Source organism: Balaenoptera acutorostrata, chromosome 10, assembly GCF_949987535.1.
Source record: "Balaenoptera acutorostrata chromosome 10, mBalAcu1.1, whole genome shotgun sequence".
Lineage (NCBI taxonomy): Eukaryota > Metazoa > Chordata > Mammalia > Artiodactyla > Balaenopteridae > Balaenoptera > Balaenoptera acutorostrata.
In genome coordinates, this window is record NC_080073.1 from 105,487,707 (window position 1) to 105,504,605 (window position 16,899).

General features: G+C 45.1%; 1 long non-coding RNA gene across 1 annotated transcript; it reads left to right on the forward strand.

Moving 5' to 3' along the window:
- The first annotated feature begins 61 nt into the window (after nucleotides 1–61).
- LOC130708990 (uncharacterized) lies at nucleotides 62–2,439 on the forward strand. Its single transcript, XR_009009391.1, has 2 exons — nucleotides 62–212; nucleotides 560–2,439. It is a non-coding gene; the product is annotated as an uncharacterized LOC130708990 (long non-coding RNA).
- Nucleotides 2,440–16,899: the final 14,460 nt, after the last annotated feature.

Below are 16,899 nucleotides of genomic sequence, written 5' to 3' on the forward strand. Positions count from 1 at the left end.
AGCCCGACCAGTCTCGACCTCTCCCCGCACTCGGCGCCCCGCCCCGCCCTGAGCCCCGCCCCGCGCGCTCTTCGCTCCGCGCCAGCCCGGGGTAACGATTGAAGGTCGCGGCTTAACACTCAACGATAAAAAGGATGAACTATCGATGCACCCAGCAGCCTGTGCGAGTCTGCAGAGAATTATGCTGAAGGAAAAATGCCGATCCCAAAATGGTCCGTCCTGTACGATTCCATTTATGTAACATTTTTGAGATGAGAAATTCTAGAAACGGAGAACAGATAGGTGGTTGCCAGGGTTTGGGGGGCGGGTGTGATTATAAGAGGGACCTTGTGGTGATGGGAATGTTCGGTGTGTGACCGCATCCTAGTGGTGACGTTGTACTGTGGTTTGGCCAGATGTTTTTATTGGGGAGGCTGGGTAAAGAGCACATAGGATGAAGGTTCAAGGCCAAGGAGATCCCCTAGAAGGCAGAGAGGTACTGAACCGTAGCCTGTGGATGTGTGGGCGAGGGGTGCTGGTGAGCAGTTTGGGCTAATTTTCCCCTTTTCCCTTTTTCCAGCACTTTCTGGCTTGTAACACCTCATTTGGTAGCCCACCTGCCACTGCGAGCCACCCGAGGACCCTCCCCAAACGCTCTGCCTTGATTTCTGGTGTCCTGGGATGGCCCTATAGAGCAGAAGGGAGGTTTTCCCCGCTTGTGTAAAGTTCCTAATGAAAATAACTGCAGCTGCTGTTTGCACACCAGCGTCAGGCGGTGGTCTGTCTGCGGCTGATGTTTTCCTTGGGTTCAGAAGTGAGGACATGGCCTCGCTGTGGCATGCTCTCGTGCCAGCAGGAGACACAGGCCACCTTGTCCTGTGAGCCCAGGGGGTCCTGGGGGACGTTTTCATTTTAGCATGACCTTTATACGAGGGAAACGTTGTAGAGGCATTTCCGAATGTATTAGAATGTCCTCAAAGGTGAAATTCGGTTGTTCTCCCCCCTTTCTTGTGAGACTCACTGAGATGACGTCCTCATATCATCTTTGTGTCACAGAAAGTAAATGAGTGCAACTAAGAAAGGTAGGTGTAGGCGCTCTGAAATAACTGAAGGCAGGCTTCCTTACAGGGAGGGCGAGTGACGCTGTCGTCCCGCGGGAGGGGTGTGTGCACGTCTTTTGTGCTACGAGGACCTATAAGGAAAACAGCCAGACCTCCGGGTGGTGTGGATCCCGTGGGAGGACTCGGTAACTGCGGAGCAGCAGGTGCTGGAACCAGCCCGGGAGCCGTCCAGTCCTTGGTGTGGGAATGAAATTGCTGAGCTCTAAGAGAGACCAAGATGCGACATCGCCTCTGAAAACCAGCAGGTGCAGGGAACACCTGGGGCCGCGCTTTGGTTCAAGTCCGCCACGCGACAGCACCATCTTGTGGCCGCGCGAGGAATCACAGGTGTGGATGGAGCGTTGCCGGTGGGGAAGGGCAGCTGGCCGGCCCTCCTTCCCTTGGCCTTCAGGATGGTGGAAGCGCCAGTGATTGATTCAGTAGGAGCCCGTCCGGCAAAGGGAAATAACAGAACTCCCTGCTAATCTGGCATTTACTGCAAACAAATACGATGGAACCGCATTTGTATCCTGAGTCCAAGGAGGAGGTGGTGCTCTTAAAACGAGATAAATAGATTTAGCATCAGCTTAATAAGCATCGCCTCTAGGGGCTCCCCTTGCTGTGAACAAATGCAGGCACAGGCTTAGGCATCCCAGGCAAGGGGGCAGTTAAGCCAGCTGTATACTTCCTCTTCTCCCCAACTCCCCGTTTGTGTTTCAGATGAAAGTTAACATCGAGGGCTACCTTAAGACTAATCAAAGTAGCCTGAACTTTCTCCTAGAGAAGTAGTTACTTTTGGTTTTATTTAATGACTTTTCTTTCTGCTAACAGCATCCCCTTTCTTTTTGGAAACAAACTCTTCCCAATAACATAGTTATTTTTTTTATTGTAGTAAAATCTGTATAACATAAGATTTGCCATTTCAACCATTTTAAGTACACAATTCCGTGGCATTAATTACATTCACAATGTTATGCAACATCACTATTTGTATTTCCAAAAATTCTTCATCACCCCAAATAGAAACTCAGTAATCATTAAGCAGTAACTCCCCCCTCCACCCAGGTCCTGGTAACATATAATCTTCTTTCTGTCTCCATGAATTCGCCTATTCTAGATATTTCGTACAAGTGGAATCATACAATAGGTGGCCTTTTGTGTGTGGCTTACTTCACTCAGCAAAATGTTTTCAAGGTTCATCCATATCGTAACATGTATCAGAGCTTCATTCCTTTCTATGGCTGAATACAATTCCATTTTATGAATATACCACATTTTGTTTATCCTTTCATATGTTGATGGACACTTGGGTCATTTGGCTATTGCGAATAATGCTGCAATAAATATTGGTGCACAAGTATCTGAGTCCCTTTTAAAAAATCTTTTGGGTGTATACCTAGGAGTGAAATTGCTGGGTCATATGGTAACTGTTTAACTTTTTAAGGAACTGCCAAACTGGTTTTCATAGTGGCTCCACCGCTTTACATTCCCACTGATTCCTCCACGTTTCTCACCAACATTTGTTATGTTGCTTTTTTGGTTATTATTATACCGGTCCTAACGTCTGAAGTGGTATCTCACTGTGGTTTTGTTTTGCATTTCCCTGATGACTAATGATGTTGAGCATCTTTTCTTGAGCTCATTGGCCATTTGTATACCTTCTTTGGTGAAATGTCTATGCAAGTCCTTTGCCCATAGTTTAATTGGGTTGTTTGTTTGTTGTTGAATGATAAGAGTTCTTTATACATTCTGGATATTATCAGATATATAATTTGCAAATATTTTCTCCCATTCTGTAGGTTGCCTTTCACTATTTTTTGGCCCTATTCCTCTAAAAACAATTGACCAGAGTTTTTTCTTAGTTCCTTTCTATTGTTACTTCTACCTTGCTGTTGAGTTCCCAAGGAAAAGACCTTGGAGGTGGTTTGGAGGCACAGACTTTGTTCAAGGAACATGCTGGTTGTCTGAATATTTTCAGGTTTCTTTGGACATTTCGGGGTGAGCAGAGGTTTTATGTTTTCAAGGTGTCTTTTGTCTCCAACTGAAGATCATCCAAACTCTGAAATCTCATGAGGCAATTTTATGGCTTTTCTCAAACATAACTAAAAGACACTGACCCCTGCTAGTTTCATTAGGAAATGAGCTATTGTGTTGATTTCCTTACAAAACCCTTGGTTACTGAGAACTTTCACTTCCTGTGGTGCTTTGGGACGGTCTGCTGCTTGTCAAGAGTGATCAATCTTGATTTCTCAAAAGCTGTGGCTGGAATTCTAATGACAACATATTATGAATTGGCTTTTTGCATTAATAAGTCTTAAGTGGATATTGTCCCAACAAAATGGTAATCTAGAGATTAGATTCAAGTAAAAAGCTCTTTGTGATTAAACAGGTTTTTGATGTTAAATGGCCAGTCATGCCATGAATAATCGACTCATCAAAAATGAGAACAGGGCTTCCCTGGTGGTGCAGTGGTTAAGAATCCGCCTGCCAATGCAGGGCACATGGGTTCGAGCCCTGGTCCAGGAAGATCCCACATGCCGCGGAGCAACGAAGCCCGTGCGCCACAACTACTGAGCCTGCGCTCTAGAGCCTGTGCGCAGCAACTACTGAGCCCACGTGCCTGGAGCCCGTGCTCCGCAACAAGAGAAGCCACCGCAATGAGACGCCCGCGCACCGCAACGAAGAGTAGCCCCTGCTCGCCGCAACTAGAGAAAGCCCGCGCACAGCAACGAAGACCCAACGCAGCCAAAAATAAATAAATAAATTAATTAATTTAAAAAAAATGAGAACAAAAGCTTCTCATATTTTAACTAAGATTTAGTTGACAACCAAATACTGGCAAATTTAACATGCTTTTCAAAATTACTTTTGCATGTAATACTTGGACCCAAGCAAACCTTAAACTCCCTCTCTCCACCCCAAACCAATCAGAGCATTTTGGCAACTGTATGATTAGAGGTATTAGGCTCTCATGGTACACACTGATGTTTGATGGGTGAAAGTTTGGTTAAAAATTAGAAGTAAAGGGTACTTTCAAGATTGTACCACTGGAATTGCAAATATAATTAAGCCAAAATTCTGTTCTATGACTTTTCTTCCTACTTTATTTATGACTCAGTAATGAACCTTGGATGAGGGAATGTGAACTGAGTGCTCCCTGCTACTCAAGGACAAGCTAAAAGAGCACTTAATATTTCTAGGTAATTATTAGAAATAAGAATGGTATGGGGTAATGCCCATTAGCACTTACAGAGTACTTACTGTGTTCTAGCAGTATGGTAGGTTCTTTACATGGATTATCTGACTTAATCCCAACAGCAGCACCATAATGCAGTTCCTATTGTTATTTCCATTTTACAGATGAGAAAACTGAGGTCCAAAGAGTCTAATAAAGATGCAAAGCAGTCTGGCTCCAGAGCCCACCTTTAACTATGATAATGAATGAAAGAGAAGTATCCCCAGTGATAGGGCTAAAAGCAGGTGTAGGGAAGTAGGAGGTTATTCATTTTTCATAAGATTAAAAAAAAAACAAATCAAAACCACAAACTCTATAAAAATGGAGTCTATTTCCCAAGGAGCTGAGAATTGAAGGCATGCTGAGATGAGCAGCTCTTTGTATACTCTACTTGTTCAGCTTTGCAGGCAGCAGCAAACAACAGCAAGGACCATATCTTGCAATGTTCCAATGTCGTTTACTTTCTTGATAATGTCCTTTGACACGTAAAAATGTTTAATTTTGATGAAATCCAATTTATTTATTCTTTTGTTGTTTTTGCTTTGAGCTTTTGGTGTCATATCTAAGAGCTCATTGCCAAGCCCAAGGTCATGAACATTTACTCCTATGTTTTCTTCTAACAATTATATAGTTCTAGCCTTGTATTTAGGTTGTTCATCAATTTTGAATTATTTTTGTATGTGGTGTGAAGTAAGGGTAGAACTTCATCCTTGTGTGTGGAAATCCAGTCGTCCCAGCATCTTCCATGGAAGAGAATATTCTTTACCACATTAAACGGACTTGGCACCCTTATCAAAATCAACTGACTATAAATGTTTTAAACGAGGTTTCTTTTTTTCATTTTCACAAGATGATCATGTGTTTTTTTTCTCTTTATACTATTCATATGATGTATGACAGTGATAGATTTTCTTACGTTGAACCACCCTTGCATTCCTGGACTAAATCCCACTTGGTCATGATGTATAATCCTTTTAATATCTTGTTGCATGCAATTTGCTAGTATTTTGTTGAGGATTTTTGCATCAGTATTCATAAGGAATATTATCCTGTAGTTTTATTTTCTTGTGATGTCTTTGTCTTGCTTTGATATCAGGGTATGAGTTCAGAAGTCCTCCCTCCTCTTTAATTTTTTAGAAGAATTTGAGAAGCGTCAGTGTTAGAATTCACCAGTGGGCTACCTGGTCCTGGACTTTTCTTTGTCGAGAGGTTTTCTTTTTTCTTTTTCTTTTTTTTGAAAAGTTAACATTAAACTGAGATATTTGGTTTGTGGGGAGTCAGCGAGGGGAATTTGGGGAATTAAGAATTATGTATAATTTAATTCAGGCCCACACCACCTCGTAATGATATATTGTAACAGTTTATTAATTTATTTCCCTGCAATAGACTTGCCCATATTCTGGCCATTCCAAATGTCATGGGTAATTATGTTTTCTAAATCATTTCTTTTCTTTGTCACACAATACTCAAAAGCTTGAATGTCTTCCTATTGCTTGTAGAATTAATTTAAAAAATTTTAGCCTTCCACTCAATCTTCCCTTTGACTCTTTCTCACCTAAGCTCTAAAGAAACTGCTTCTCCTGCCCTTGTGGGAACTATGTTCCAGGGAAACTGGTTTGTTCATTCTCACTTCCATACCTACTTCCTTCTGGTTAATCCTGAAGTAGGGAAGTGTTCAGAGCAAAGCCCTACCAATTATAAGCTGTGATATTGAGCAATCATCCCAAAGACACGTGTGTGCATTTTTAATTCATGTCAGGCTTTTTAAATAAAGAGGCTTTAAGTGGAGACGATTTTGCTGATGTTACATGCTCTTCCTCAGTGCAAATGTATATTGCCTGCGTTTTTCCCAGACCTTAGGAACAGTAGATTATAGTCACGCTCTACTAACCTCATTTGTTCCAGGAAAAAGTAAAACAATTTCAGAGCAATATCACGGCCAATCATCTGCTGGTCCAAGTGAGCAATCTGAAAATCATGCTAGGTCCCCCCTTCCCCCCCCACCACCCAACAACCCCCAGGACCTGCCCAAGTTCTTCTTAGCCAGCTCTTCCTTCCATGCCCTCCACCCCAGGCCACAGCCTGCTCACCACCTGCCACCTTTCACCTGAAGCACGGCGGCCCAGATACTCCCGACCTCTGCATCCCATTTGTGTTGCTGCAGAGCCGTTTTCCCGATGCATAACTCTGCTTCTGTGACCCCGCAGCTCAGAATTCTTCAGGGACTCTCCGCAGCCTGTAAGATAAAACACGAATTTATTGGCCTGACAGACGAGGCCCCTTCATAGGTGTCCAGCCTGAACTGCCTCATATTTAGTGGTCCAGCAATAGTAGGTTATCTGTCTCCTCAACCATGAGCACTTTTGTGAGTTTCCCCATCCCTAGTTTGGGATTCTCTCCTCCTGGGTGTCACCTGGGCTCATCCTCACTCTTCAGAGCTCAGCTGAGTGTCATGGATTCTGGGACCCCTTCTTAACTCCCCAGCCAGACTTCTAGCTGCTTCTCCCTTTCCTGCCCCTCAGGCTTGGCGTCATTACAGCACATACCACATCAACTGTCATTTATTTGCATATCCGTATAAGGAAAAATCTCAGTTCAGTCTTTTCCCGAATAGGGAATAACCCAGTTCTTCCCTCCCATGTTTCTCTTCTTTATTCCTCCTACAAAGCACCTCACTTCTGACCCTTCTGGTCACCAAATGTGTGGGAGGTTTTCCCACACCAAGCAATTCTCATGACACCGGCTGGGTGTCCTGCAATTTAAGCCAATTCTAACACTGTGTACCTGGAGACAGTGTCAGATCCCACAGGTTAAGGGCTCAGTCCCACAAGCCTGCTCCCTGTCCCACAGAGGACGGTCACAAGTCCCCAAGTTACCCACAACTTCTGTAGGATTAGGCTACAAATCAGAGGTTCCCACGACCCCCTCCTCAGGTTTGGTTAATTTGTTGGAGTGTCTCAAAGAATTCAGGGAAACACGAACGTTTACCAGTTTATTAAAGGATATGACAAAGGCCACAGATGAACAGCCAGATGAAGAGATGCACAGGGCGAGGTCTGGGAGGGTCCCGAGAACAGGAGCCTCTGTTGCCCTGGAGTTGGGGTGCGTCACCCTCCCCGTGTGGCTGTGCTCACCCACCTGGGAGCTCTCTGAAGCCCACACTAGTGGGATTTTACGTACGGAGGCTTCCTCACGTGGGCATGATCCATTATTAATTCCATTTTTCAGATCTTCTCCCTTCTCAAGAGAAGGCGCAGTGGTGAGGCTGAAGATTCCAAGCTTCTAATCACGGGTAGGTCTTTCCAGTGAGCAGCCCTCATCCAGGAGCCCACCCGGAGTCACCTCATTAGAACAAAAGACACCCCTATCACCCAGGAAATTACCAGGGTTTCAGGACCTCTGTGTCAGGAACTGGGGTCAAAGACCAAATATTAGAACAAAAGATGCTCCTCGTGTCCTCATCACTTAGGAAATTACAAGGGCGCAGGAGCCCCGTGCCGGGGGCCGCTGCAGACTCCCATACACATTTCTTCTATTATCTCACAATATCTATCCGGTATCCTGAGGCCAGGGACCGTGTCTCCTACCTTGATGTCACCAGACCCTAGTGTAACTCCTGGTCTATAGAGTAGGTGCTCAATAAAAGTTTGTGGAATGAATGAAACAGTTACAGCACCAGCTAGCGTGTCACGGTTGCCATTTCATGAATGCTGGGTGGTTCAGGTAATAAAGTTATTAAAGGTGATGCGCAAACATCAAGTTCGCCAAGAATAACACCGTAGATGACCCCAGGACTTGGCCGTGGTGTTGCTCAGACAGCCCACAGGAGGAGAGCGCCCCAGGGTCCTCGTGCAGGTCTCACATCTCCTGGGAGGTGGGATGGCCCTGGGAAGAGAGAGGAAGCATGTGTGCTGGTGGAAGTTGGGGTGGGGGAAGGGAAGGCGGCAGAGTGAGGGGATGATGGACCCCCTCCCTCGACCCTTGCCCTTCTTCCTTCCTGATGAGGGCCTGAGGTTCTCTACCTCGGGCTGGATGGGAGTCTAGAATACGCTGGAACCACTTGCTTTGTTTAAAAAGAAGGACAATGTTCTGACCACCCTCCCCACGCAGGAATAATGAAAATGTATATCTCATGTCCCTTTTGGCGTTTGTCCTGTGACAGCTGTAAAACATTAATGAACAGAAACCTGTTAAACAGAGTCGGGAGACCAGCAGGGGGAGCTCTCACCCCTGCTCTGACAGCCCAGCTCAACAGAAGAAAGACTCCCATTCTTTCCCGCCAGGACTCAGCCAATGAAAGGCTGGGGCTCTGTTTACTAAGCCCGCCCCCTCCCTTGTCCCGCCTATAAAAGTGTCTCCTTCCTTTGCCGTGTGGGCACTTGCACATGGCGGCCGTGGTTGAGCCCCTGAATTGCAATTCTCTGCTGATCCTGAATAAACTCATCTTTGCTGGAGAATATCTGGCCATCTATTTGCTTCAGGTCAACGTACCCAAGCCTGCATTTTGGAATCAAACCCCCTGCCCTTTGTGGGAAACCCAGTGAGTCTTCAAGGGCATCCCACTCCCCGAGCACTAAGCCTGGCCGAGAAGGCACCCACCTGGGTCTCCAAGGCCACTGCTCTGTAAAGCAGGTCCCATTCCAGCCCCCGTGCCAGGGTGGCAGCAGCTGGGGGGTCTTGGTGCCCCCCAGGCAGCACAGACTGGCTGAAAGTGGCCCCGGGACAGCTGAGCCCTGCTCGCCACAGTTTTTGTTTGTTTGCTTGTTTAGTTTTAGCAGCTTCGTCACCACAGGGCCCCATCAGGACTGCTCTGGTCAAGCCACTAGGTCTTCTAATTTGGCATTTGAGGAGGCAGTTCTTGAGCTCCTCATGAAGATTCTTCCAGCTCCCTTCAGCAGTGACCTGGGGCCTCAGGGCAAGGCTGCCAGAGTCAGCTGCACCCTCGCATACCCTCTCCCAGACAGCAGGTTCTGTTCATCTCACTCTGCATTGCATTGAGAAATGGATCGCCCAGTTGATTCCCGACCAGATGAGAAAAAAGAGAGAGAGAAAAAGTGAGAGAGTGAGCGAGCAAGAGAAACCTCTATTCAGTTACTTAACTATATCTTAAAATTTTATGATCAGGAATATTAAAAAAACTCAAGTAACAAGATTCTCTTAATTTAACTCAGATTTTAAGTGACAGTATAATTGCAAAATAATTGAATAAAGTAAAATGACTGAAACCCAGATTCTGAAGAACATCTTCCAGGTTTCAGGTCATTCACAGCATAGATGAGCCCCTCTAAGCCTTACAGAGCCTCACCTCTGGGCACCTGTCCTTCAGGTGCTGGGTTAACGTGTCAGGCTGGAAAGTGCAAATTTTATCTGAGCCATTAGATGAAAGACCTAAAATAACACAAATACTTATCAAGCTAGAAATAAGCAGCGTTGCTTTGCTTGACTATTGTACTCTTGACAAAACAATCATTTTTCAGTTTAGAGTTTCCTTTATGTCAATTTCCTAAGTTCCTAGTATTTTATGGTTGTTTCTGATTGTCGCTATTCGGAGAGCAAATGAGGTGCTCAGCTCTGTTCCATCCTTAAAACACACACCTTCCTTCCAGCTTACCAGCAGCTCTGGCCAGCACTCTCTCCCTCTCCCAAAGAGCTACCCCCACGCCTCTCCGGGCCCGGATCCCACGCACTCTGCAGTTTGTCTCACTGTCACTGAGGGGACCGTTGACCTGCAGCGAGAAGCGGCCTCTTCCCGTCCTCACTCTCCGCTTCCTCCAGGACCAGGAGCTGATGCCACCTACCGGCCCTGCTTCCCACAGTCTAGCTTCTTCGCGTCCTCTCCCTCCATCTTCCTGGCTGTGGGCCAGCGCAACCCGCGCACGGCTTCCAACGCCTTCATCCCGTACCCGAGTCTGTTCCTATCCGTCTCCTGGACACCTCCATCTAACGCTTCCCATGCACCATGAGCCCCTTCTGACTCAAACCAATTCTTCATCTGACCCTCCCCTCCCCTCGTATTCTCTCAGGTAATTACATCACCTTGTATCCAATTATCCGAGCTAGAAGAGTAAAAGGCCCCTGCAACTCCACTCTTCCCCTGGTCCCTCCCCGCGGTCCACCTGGTCATCAGATCCTGCGATTTCTGCCCCCTCATCAGCCCCGGCCTCGCCAGCATTACCGCCGGTGGGTTGAGGCCCACCTGCCTGGGCTCTGGTCCCTGAGGGCCGCTCCTAACTGGCCCCGCCACTCCTTGCTCTGCGTCCAATCCAACCCAAGGGCAGTGCTAGAGTCAGAAAGGCGAAAAGGGAAGGAGGGAAGGAAACGAATGAGTGAATAAAAGAATGAGTCATGTTACTCCTTCAGTTAGAATCCTACAACGGTTCCTCATTGCTTGACAGATAAGACCCCAGTTCATCAGGACGGCCTCGGGGTTTTTCCCAGTCCAGCCCAGCCCAGCCCGACCCTTTCAACCCTCCTTGGCCTCACCTTGGGCACTCCCCGGCCCACGCCCTGTACCCCACCCTGAAAGCACCTCCCGGGAGCCCTTTCACACACTCCCGGGAGTGACTCTGCCTGGTCGGTTCCTCCTCCTCTCTCCACCTGGACAATCACCCCTCCTTCAAGACCCAGCTCCCCTGACACCCCCGTGAATCTGTCCCAAGCCCCACAACATCATCGCTGGCTCCATCCTTCTGTTCCCGTCACGCTGTGTACGTGCCCATCAGAGCTGCCACCCTACACTGAGACACAATCTCTCTTTCCCACCGATCTGAATGGCAAGAAGGGAAAGGACCGTGTTTTATTCCTCAACTCCTTTGTGACCTGATACAGTACTCAGTGCAATAAATGTCTAACAGATGGAGTTTGGGGTTTTCCAGCTCTGCTACCTAGTGGGGCTTCAAGGGTATGAAGGTGCTATGAGTCCAAGCATCTGAATGTGAAAGGTAGTTTCCAGTTTGAAAAAAAAAGGAAGTCACTGGGGACTTCCCTGGTGGCACAGTGGTTAAGAATCCGCCTGCCAATGCAGGGGACACGGGTTCGAGCCCTGGTCTGGGAAGATCCCACATGCTGCGGAGCAACTAAGCCCACAAGCCACAACTACTGACCCCATGTGCCACAACTACTGAAGCCCACACGCCTAGAGCCCGTGCTCCACAACAAGAGAAGCCACTGCAGTGAGAAGCCTGAGCACCTCAACAAAGAGTAGCCCCCGCTTGCTGCAACTAGAGAAAGCCCGTGCACAGCAACGAAGACCCAACGCAGCCAAAAAAAAAAAAAAAAAAAAAAGATATGAAGAGCTCTTAAGTATCGTAGGTTGCTAACAGAATATGCTCTATGTCATTTGGATGACTTCTGTTGTTTGTAGGAAACACTGCAGTGTTCTCTGTCTCTACGGAAACCGGATAGATGTAGATAGTTGCCTGGAACTTATTTTATGTCCTCATTTGGATAGCAGAGGTTCTAGCTCGCCCTGGACCAGTCTCAGAGTTTTGCATTATAGATTTGTGGTAAAAATCCATTTAATTAGCTTGGGTTAGTAAGCAATTGACCTAATCATGGATGGTTTAACCCATCAGGGTAAGTTTTTGTTGCTTATCTAAGGCCCCAGTTGACTATTTAGAGACGGCCTTTCTTGGCTCATTCACTGTGATCTGATTTCTAACAGACAATGCTAAGTCAATCCAAATCCATCCCTACCACGCACATAAAGTAGAAACGCTCTTTACGTTTTGTGAGTCAGTCAATCCATGCAATACTGAAAAATGCACATGGAACACAATCGTGTTAATGACACAAAAGTCACAGTGAGAGGCCCACAGTTAGGAGAGGACCGCCCTCTCCTCCTTTCGTGTTGGAGCTGAAATGTCAGCAGGACAAATGCACTGACTCAGGGAGATGTTTACTGGCTGCTCTGTGGTCGGGTCGTGGGTGAGTTGCTGCGTGTGCTCTGTCAAAACTGACTTGTGTTAAATGACCTGGATATAGGTCGCAACATGCTTTTTGAGTGTTTTGTCCAATAAATTATTTCCAACATTTGAAAGAAGGATTATTTTCAAAAATAAAACACAATGAAAGAAAACATTGACCTGTAACAATCCCAAATTCATAAATAAAATGAGCTGTGTTTAGAAACCATGATCAAGATTTTGTTCATCTGTTTCCAAATGACTGACTGTAAATGCAGACTGCTTGATCCACACCTGAAAGGCTCTGTTTACTTTTATCTTACAGTGAGTACTGAAGTCCTTTGAAATGGACTTCAAACCAGTTCCCCATTCAGGGACATTTGGGGAAAGAAAATGCCATTTTATTGCTGAGTGAAGCCCAGATGTTCTGTCAGTGTTGGCAGCAGGGACCAATTAGCTGGGATCAGAAAGAAAAAGGCATTCTCTGGAGTCATTTTTGTTGACATCATTGCTATATTTGAAGTGAGTTCTGTAAACATTAGACACCAGTGAATCACCAAGTCCTACTTGGACTACAGCAATAACTGTGTGCGTCCTTCTGCAAACAGGGTGGGGTGCTCTTTCCTCACCACTGACCCCCCCAAACTCTGCTTCCAAGACAACCGCCATGGCTCATTCTGTGAGTGAAGGTCCAAACACGGAAAAGCCTGGAGGAAAACGAAGATGCGGGTGAGACGCAGGATTTCCTTGCCTTTCCATCCTCCTCATGGCCTGTGGTCCAGAGAGACTGTGACACTCTCCATCGGCAAGTTAATGGCTGAACAACAGGAATACGGAAGAGAGGAGAAAAACACGGAAGAGCTCTGAGGAATGGTGGAGTGATAAACTTTAGATCTTCAGCCGTGAGGCTCTGGAGACTGTTTGCCAGGGGTCTTGTTTAAAGAATGCCAGCAACCTCTTCCCTCTGTAAATCAGTGGCTAATGTGGCAGGGGGGTGGAAATCCCGTAAGCATTTCCAGTGATACCACATCAAGCTGGTGTTTCACGCCTGGTTAGAGACAATTGAAACCCAGGCCTTTGTCACACAGGACCTGTGATCAGAGTAGTTCTTCAATTGTGTACTCACATCATTTATTTTTAAATATCTGATTACTTTGGGGTTTGATTCTGTTTTTCATTAAAAGCCTGTTAAGATATTGTTATGAAAATGTGATAAATATGCATTCGACAACTTTATGCTAAGAGAAATCTTTCTAGAAGGATACTGAGCCTAGAATTATTAGCCTACATAATTTGGAAACAGTTATCCAACCTAATTTGAATCCAGACAGGGTGGTAGAGAATACTGGTCTACAGAACCCCTGCCTAGGTCTCCCTGCCAAGTAAACCTATTTTTAGAAAAAGCAAATGAGGTTAGGAATGGCTTGTTCTTTTGTGGAGTCATGCTGGCTTCCTGTGCTTTTTTAAAATTTTCTAGGTATTAACATACTAAAATGTAGGTAGGTTAAGTAATTTACTCTATCAGAGGTATTAGCCAATGAAATCAAACAAGAGAAAACAGAGACATGAAAATTGGAGGAAAAAATACAACTATCTCGGGCTTCCCTGGTGGCGCAGTGGTTAAGAATCCGCCTGCCAATGCAGGGGACACGGGTTTGATCCCTGGACCGGGAAGATCCCATATGCCGCAGAGCAACTAAGCCCATATGCCACAACTACTGAGCCTGTGCTCTAGAGCCCATGAACCACAACTACTGAAGCCAGTGAGCCACAACTACTGAAGCCCGCGCGCCTAGAGCCCGTGCTCCGCAACAAGAGAAGCCACCACAAGGAGAAGCCCGCGCGCAGCACAAAGACCCAATGCAGCCAAAAATAAATAAATAAATAAATTTATTAAAAAAAAAAAAAAAAAGAAATACAACTATCTCTATTTACAGGTGATATAATATAGCTGTAGGACTCAAGGACTCAAAAGAATCAATTAAAAAAAAAAACTAGGGCTTCCCTGGTGGCGCGGTGGTTGAGAATCTGCCTGCCAATGCAGGCGACACGGGTTCGAGCCCTGGTCTGGGAAGATCCCACATGCCGCGGAGCAACTGGGCCCGTGAGCCACAACTACTGAGCCTGCGCGTCTGGAGCCTGTGCTCCGCAACAAGAGAGACAGCGACAGTGAGAGGCCCGCGCGCCGCAATGAAGAGTGGCCCCTGCTCGCCACAACTAGAGAAAGCCCTCGCACAGAAACGAAGACCCAACACAGCCAAAAATAAATAAATAAATAAATTAAAAAAAAAAAAAAAGCAAACAACATTTAAAAAAAAAAACTAATCCAAATAGTAAGAAAATTCAGTAAGGCAGCAAGTTATAAAGTTAACACATAAAAACAATGTTCTCCTATTCAAACAGAAGCCAGTTGTAAAACATAATGGAAGAAACGTGCTTACTTATAATATCATCAGTAAGATAAAATAACTAAAGATAAAATAACTAGGAATAAACTAAATAATAAATGTGTCAGCCTTCTATGAAGAAAACTTCAACAGTCCTGAAAAACAAAAAAAAATATTTGAGCAAATAGAAAGATCCAGCATGTTCCTGGCTATGTCGGGGAGCATCAAAAGTTTCCTTCTACCTGTCTGGGTTCTTTGGCTGGTCTAATAGTTGAACTGACATAAGACACATTAACAGGAGAAAGACAAATTTAGTTTCATGTATGGGAGTCCCATGAAAATATAAGACCCAAAGCCAATCAGGCAGTTGAGGCTTACATGCCATCCTGAGCTAAGGAATGGGGTGGGGCAGGGGCATTCACTGGACCTTAAGGAGAGCAGATGTCTGCCCCGCCGTGCAGGTAAGTCTTTCAGGTGAAAAGTTATCTCTGGTCACAGCTCTCTTTCTGGGCTAGGCTCCCTATCTACATTCTTTTAGGCAGTTAAGGGAGAGGTAAAAGTTTTCCTGAGTCTGCTGGGTCTTGGTTGCTTTCTGCTCAAAATAATCCACATGCCAGAGGGGCACATTTTGGGGTGGCATATTCTGCTCCCCTTCAGAGAGGACAACTAAATCAGGAAGCAATGTTAATTCACCACAGGTAAATTCAATACGATTCTAACAAATATACCAACACTTTTTTTTTTTTAGAGTTAGACAAGTTGACTCTCAAGTTTATATGGGAAAATAAAGAAGCAGAGAAAGCCAGGAAAACCCTGAAAGAGAGGAGCGATGAGGAGGACTGCCCCGCACCAGGTAGTAACTCGTATCATGAGAGCTCTGTAGTTGAAAGAGTGACAGATGTGGCTGGATATAACGTTCAGAACCAGGCATACACAGAAACAGGATATGGGTCCAGAAACAGTGCATACAGCTATTTGGTGTGTAATAAAGGTGGCCTGTCAAATCATCAGTGAAAATACAGACTTTGTAACAAATGGAGTTGGAACAACTGGAAAGCCACTTGAAAGAGTAAAAATTGGACCTACGTTTCCCAAACACCAGGATCACCTCTAAATGCATTAGCAGTCTAAATGTAAAAAAAAAAAAAAAACAGAAAAACAAAAAAAACACAAACAACAACAAAAAACCATACAAATACTGCAAGAAAACACTGGTGAACTCTATAATCTGGAGAAAGACTTCTAATTATGATGCAAAAATCTATAGGCCACAAAGGAAAAATCATTAAATTTGACTACATAAAAAAGGTATATGCTAAAATCACCAGAAGCAATGTCAGAAGACAGATGAGAAGCTGGGAGAAAATATGTGTGACATATCACAAAGACTAATTATGCTAATATATAAAGAGCACTTAAGAACCAAGAAGAAAAAGACCAAACAATTTTTAAAAACAAACAGAAGTCATGAGCAGGTCACAGGGTAAAAAATAAATCAGAAAGAGGCAATGGCTTTTAAACATATGAAAAGCATATGATCAACCTCACTCACAATAAGGGAAATGCTAATTAAACTACCTGAGACAATATTTCTCACCTATCAAATTGGCAAAAATCCAAAGATACCCAGGCATCATTGTTAGTAAGTCTGTGAAGAAGCACTTGGATATAGCTGGTGAGAGGAAACAATTCCAATTTGACAATAACTAATAAAAATATATCTGTATTTAACTTCTGATCTAGCAATCCCCTTTCTAAGAATCTAGGAATCATACAAAACAATATTCACACCAAGTTCTTGCTACTGAACGTGTGGTCTGTGGCCCAGCAGCATCAGCTAGCAGAGAGCGTGTTAGAAATGCAGCATTTCAGGATCTAGTGAGCTGGAAGCTGCATTTTTTTTTTAACATCTTTATTGGAGTATAATTGCTTTACATTGTTGTGTTAGTTGCTGCTGTATAACAAAGCGAATCAGCTATACGTATACATATATCCCCATATCCCCTCCCTCTTGCGTCTCCCTCCCTCCCTCCCTATCCCACCCCTCTAGGTGGTCACAAAGCACGGAGCTGATCTCCCTGTGCTATGCGGCTGCTTCCCACTAGCTATCTATTTTACATTTAGTAGTGTATATATGTCCATGCCACTCTCTCACTTCATCCCAGCTTACCCTTCCCCCTCCCCCTGTCCTCAAGTCCATTCTCTACGTCTGCGTCTTTATTCCTGTCCTGCCCCTAGGTTCTTCAGAACCATTTTTTTTTAGATTCCATATATACGTGTTAGCATACAGTATT